This window comes from Adiantum capillus-veneris, chromosome 3 (assembly GCF_014529385.1).
Source record: "Adiantum capillus-veneris isolate H3 chromosome 3, ASM1452938v2, whole genome shotgun sequence".
In the NCBI taxonomy this organism is placed as follows: Eukaryota; Viridiplantae; Streptophyta; class Polypodiopsida; order Polypodiales; family Pteridaceae; genus Adiantum; species Adiantum capillus-veneris.
Genome location: NC_140933.1, coordinates 150,750,715 through 150,756,714, shown reverse-complemented (window position 1 = coordinate 150,756,714; position 6,000 = coordinate 150,750,715).

Genomic DNA, 6,000 nt, shown 5'->3' with positions numbered 1-6,000 from the left:
GCTCTACTGCATGAGACAGTTGCCTTGTCTGCTGCTGTGACACTGGCGATGCTTGCAGATATTCCATGAACCTAGGATTCTGCACCAACCGAGAGAGCACATTCATAGCAGCAACCAACTGTGTCCTGAACGCATCCTCGTCTAGTTGCTTAGTCATAAACCCTTGACCTTGTGGAGCATTCAAATCAACAAAAGGTATAGACAGGGGTGGATGTGAACTCTTGCCAACCTCAAACACTTCTTCCCTGGTGTCGTTTGTCCTGTCATCCATAGTGTAATTCCAAGTTCCTGTACTCTGTATCTTCACCGCAAACCAACCAAAGCTCACTCTTTAAGGAAAAAGTGATTCTGTCCCGGTGACCAAACCATGAAACTGGCCCGTAGGGCGGTAGACTTTAGCTTTCACCCGATTCTTTACTTGATAACCTTAACTTAACTTTACAACACAAAGTAAAACTTCACGAATAAACCAATGACTGGAATTAACACTTCAAACAAAGCACGGCCTGGGAGCTAGAGTGCTTCCAAGCAGACAGTGACACCCTGCAGGGCCCAAAGATTGGCGCCCCTTTCGGTATTTCTTTATTCTTATAAAACTTGGGAGAAAACTTGCGAGTTCCTACAAGCCGTCCCACTTTTACCGGCCTAAAAATGGCCTACTTAACCAATTTTGGCAACATAACCAAAGTAGGAGGCTTCACTAACAAAACCCCATGCCAAAGGTGACTTTCCCGACACATACACACTTTCACATACACACTAAGAGTGTCTATATGAGTACAATTTTGGGGTAAGACCCAGCTCGTGACTACTAAATCGCTTATTAAGTGTTGATGGTCAATTATTGGAACCTTCACACTTGCACTTTCAAGGAAAGAAGTTCACATGCTGCAAAGGGGTAGTGGACAATTTCAACTTCCAAGGTTATTATTGGCTGCTACTTGAGGAGTTTCTCTGTAATGTCTAACCAAGGGGTTTGACAAATGTAGATTCTAACCAAGGGATTGGACAATGTAGATTCTAACCAAGGGGTTTGGATTGCAAAGGCAACATCCACGGGTACATTTGCAATACTACATTAATTTCACTAATTTTAAATTAGTGTTCCTAGGCCTTTTCAGGCAAGAATTTGGCAAGGTGCCTTTGACTACATGGGTTTCACAGTTATCGTCTTCAATGTGTACATATGTAAGATGGGTGATGACAAAAGAGGACTTCAGTCCTAGGTTAGTTTAGTTTGGATGTGCAAAAGCATTAGAATGGTCAAGTCTCCCTAGAAAAGGTGAGTCTAGACTTCTCAATAACACTCAATCTATGCATGTGCTATGGACACTCATTGAGCTCACACAACAACCTAGGGTTTTTTCATGCTTCAAATGCAAACCCTAAAGGCTGCCATGATCTTGCATCGACAAATGTTTGCCTTTTGTCCTAAACGAGGGGTGTTTCATCACAGACGGCCAAGATCCGTTTAATAAGGAAACAAAATAAGGCAGGTTCTACTTTTAGTTCCTCATCTCTCTCTCTCTCTCTCTCTCTCTCTCACCCAAGATGGAGTGCTACATTATTTTCCATGACTCATAGATTAATCATAGCCCCTGTCTCTCTCTCCCCCCCCTTCCCCCTTGCCTGCCTTGGCCTCGGTTTTTGGATTGTATTCAAGTTTCAACTATCAAGTATCAAAATCACTCTCATATAACTATAGTCATCTATAGACATAAAATGATGTGTGGCTTTTGCTGAGAGGCACATTAAGAAATAGCCCTTGGAGTTAATGACAATGCCAGTAAATTTGTAGCTCCTAGATCAACACATGGATTCTGGACAGTATCAATTAGAACGCTATCGCATGATCAAGGGTAGAGAGAGAGAGAGAGAGAGAGAGAGAGAGAGAGAGAGAGAGAGAGAGAGAGAGAGAGAGAGAGAGAGAGAGAGAGAGAGAGAGAGAGAGAGAGAGAGAGAGAGAGAGAGATAATGAATTATCATCCACGAAGGTCAGATATGACCTATGGGACCGAAAAACAGAACATTACAACGCTTGCTGTCAAGTGAAGCATGGATACATATCAGTTAAGGACTGAGGGTCCATCAAGAGGGTAATGGAAAAGAAAAAGGAAGACGAAACCTAGGAAGGCTCAGGTGAGGGGGGAGCCGGTTTAGGAGTTTGAAACTCCTGGATGACGGCTTTACCACCTCGATAGACTGCCCATTTACCTTGTTTGCGAGCTTCGTGCATCTTCTTGAGTTCACTTGCTTTGGTCTTGAGTTGGTTTGGGGTCAATTCTTCGACGATACATAGCTTTGTTCCCTTTAGGAGATGAGACTGGCATAGTAGCTTCCATTGCTCTTCTTTGTCCTTGAGAGTAAGGATACAATGCTGGGGTGGCACCTTTTTATGTGTGTCATTGATCCATGAGACGGTTTCTGGCTTGATATTTACTGGCTGGAGAATGTCATTGAGCTTGGTGATTGCATCTTCAAGAGTGTCTTCGTCTGTGCACCATGGTGAGGGGAGTCCTCCAATCCGGACCTTGAGGCTAACAAATTCTTGTAGCCGATTTTCTTGTAAGGCTACTTGAACTTCGTTGACAATCTTTTTACGAGTTGCTTCGTGGACTTCTTCCTGGGCTGCTTTGACAGTTTCAACAAAAGCGTTTTTGACCTCGTATGCTTTCACAAGTAGAGCTTGGCTCTCTACTTCCTTTGCATCTTCAAGCTTGCGCAGATGTTCTTTGAGTCTTTCATTCTCTTCAATGAGCTCTTGAATACGAGCTGAGCCTCAAGGGCTGTGATTCGTGCTTCTTGGCGGGCGGCGAGGTCCTTCCTTGGTGCCGCTGCCACCGCAAGAAATCTCTTGCGCGCAATAGGGGTGCCAAAGGACAACATCGAGCCGATAATTTCGGTTGGGCTGTGTGGGATCAATGGTTTATGGTGATTTAAAATTTTTGGAGGCATGAAGTCAAGCTCTGGTATCGATGAGTAGACGAGCAGATTGGGGATTCGGTTTGACGGGCCAGAGGGTGGGGATTCAATTCGACGGGCTGAGACAGAGGGGGAAGGCTTTGGGGTAGTGGTAGAAGGTGAGCAGGTCGCCACAACAGTGTGTCGCAGCATCAGAGAAACGCGCAGGCTAGTAGGACGCTTAACATCAGGTCAAAAACGCGTTGTTGGTGGGTAGGTCTTGGGCATGGGCAGATCTTGGGCGTAACACCGCCCACAGGGCCTCCCTTGCTCAGGGGAGACTCGCAAGGGTTGAGACTGAAGCTTAGGTAGAGAGAGAGAGAGAGAGAGAGAGAGAGAGAGAGAGAGAGAGAGAGAGAGAGAGAGAGAGAGAGAGAGAGAGAGAGAGAGAGAGAGAGAGAGAGAATCTCAAATTCTTCTTGGAAAGAGTTCGAGAGTGTCCAAAATCATTTTCTTACAAACTTTCTTCAAGTTAAGACATAAACACCATATATGCTCCTACTTCTTGAGTTGGGATCTCTTCCAATTGAGGTTATGAACATGGAAAGGAATGTGGAGCAAGCAAAAAAGTTTCAATGACACATAAAGAAGTGGATCGGGAGATGGGATGCATTACACTTGCTACATGATGCCTCAATAGACTCCCAAGTAAATGAATATTTTCTACAAACTCAATGTATTATGACTCGAGAGGAATCCGGTGGGTTGTGCTTTATACAATACACCACCCATATTGCCCCCAACTAGAAAACCATGTTCTTTGCCAAAAGAGGAAACCGTACTCACCCTTATATGCTTGAGACTATCCCCTTATGAGAATTACAAACTATTGTAGCCATTCGGCTTAGCTCTTGCTCCCTTCGATGCAAGATGAGGCATTGGGGTAATGGATAAGGGTCACTTCGACTATGCACATTATGCTCACTAAAGATTGAGAGTCTGAGAACCACACACTACTAGAGGGCTCAACTTTTGCTCACATTCTAACTTGCTTTCTTGACAATATTTGCCATAACTTAGAACTACACACTTTGCTTTGTCAGTCACAATGTGGGCTCTCCATTGTGATTCTCATCACCATGATCATGGAGCATTGAGAATCACTTATCAACCCCATACATAGTACATCACATGTATCTTTGGTCCAATAGGTCATATTTGAGATTCGAAGACGATAATAAAATGTGTGTGTGTGTGTGCACGAGACACATCACACACACACACGAAGCATTGAGAATCACTTATCAACCCCATACAGAGTACATCACATGTATTTTTGGTCCAATAGGTCATATTTGAGATTCGAAGACGATAATAAAATGTGTGTGTGTGTGTGTGTGTGCACGAGACACATCACACACTTGTATAAATGACAAGAACAAAGCATTCAATCGTGTCTTCTTGGATCGTGCTCAAATATAGTTGTTCATTCACTTCTCTCTCTCTCTCTACGAGAGAATAATTACTTCTGTATATTTAGTTCTTTCTTGTTCAAACTTCTCTCAAGATTTGGTGTTTTAGCTATGTGCTGTGTGTTAAAGGCATTAGACAAAACCCAAAAACGCTTTTTTTTTTTGGTTGGTTTCAACTAAGGAGAGCCACTGGGTGGTGGTTTGACACTATCGTGTTTAGTGTGATTGTGTGTGTGTTTATTTGTGTGCGTGCGTGTGTTTATTTGTGTGTGTGTGTGTGTGTGTTAGTTATAGGGGAGGGGCGAGAGGAGGATACATGGTATTAAGGTTGTTGAACAATACTTAGAAAAGGACTTGCTTCTCAAATCTGGTTCAAAAGGTGCCAATGCTCAACAAAAAACTTCTTCACACATGTTGGTGATAGAGACTAAGTACCTGAGGTGCCTTTTTTGTTTCGGGTGAGCCACCACATACAAATCTCTAGGTTTATCAAATTTCCATTTTAGTCCTCCACCCTTAGAAAAAATCCATTAATCACGACAATAGGATGGATGTTACAATTGAAGATGGAAAAATAACAATCTGAGCAGGACAATCCTAAAAGAAAAGAAATACTATGTGCATTCACAAAGACAAGAATGAGTGTGAAGAACACACGAAGAAAAAACTAGGATCAGAGTAGAAGATATCCTACAAGGTGGAGGTCAAGGTGGTTGTTGGCAACTAGGATGACAATAGAGGGAATCATGGACCCATCCTAAGAGGAATTTGCTTCAAAACACCCAATGAAGGGATTAAACTCATCTCAAGGGGACCTTTAAACAAAGAAAGAGCAAAACCAAGAACTGAAATGCTGACCAAATGAGACTTCAAAGGAGCAACATTAAAAATAAATCCACTAAAAAAAGGATCGATCAAATTTATAATGGCCTTGCCCAATGAGTGTGAACACTATAAGAATATGTCCAACTAGAAAGGTTCTAGGCCGAGATCCAAGAATACCCTCACGGAGCCTACAAGGAAAATGAAGTTAAGGAGGAAAAAAGACAAAATACTAGAAAGGATAGCAAGGCTCAAAAGCACGAAAAATAGACTACTGGTGATGCCTTGACCCACAAGCGTACTAACCGCCAATACACTAAGCCATGAGAAAAAGAAGCAGTGACAACGCCCACAGGTATAAGGAAGCCCAAGGTGGTTCCATTGCCACAAACCCTCCTCCTCCTCCTCCTCCTCCTCTATAAGTTGCAAGTGTACAATATGAGCAACTTTGGAAACTACTAGGCCAGGTTGAGACAACGCGGTGAAAATGTTGACCCCTCGTTCACGTAGAGTAGTGGTACCTCTCAAGAAGCTCTCCATAGGTGTTCAATGATTGGCCTCTAAACTAGCCTATGAAGTAGCTTCAAGCGTTGTTGGCACAACAAGACAATGCTATTTTGACTTCTTTAGTGCAAGAGCTCCCTCTTCTCGAGGGGGTTCCTGGTAAAGAAATGGTGGGTGTCACAAGAGGTCGTTCTCAGTGTTTCCGATCCTTTTGTGCCATGTGAGAGAGCCTTCTTCTTCCTCCGCCTTGGTTGACCAAGCCTTATATTCATGACCTAGACATGGTACCAAGGTTGGGTTC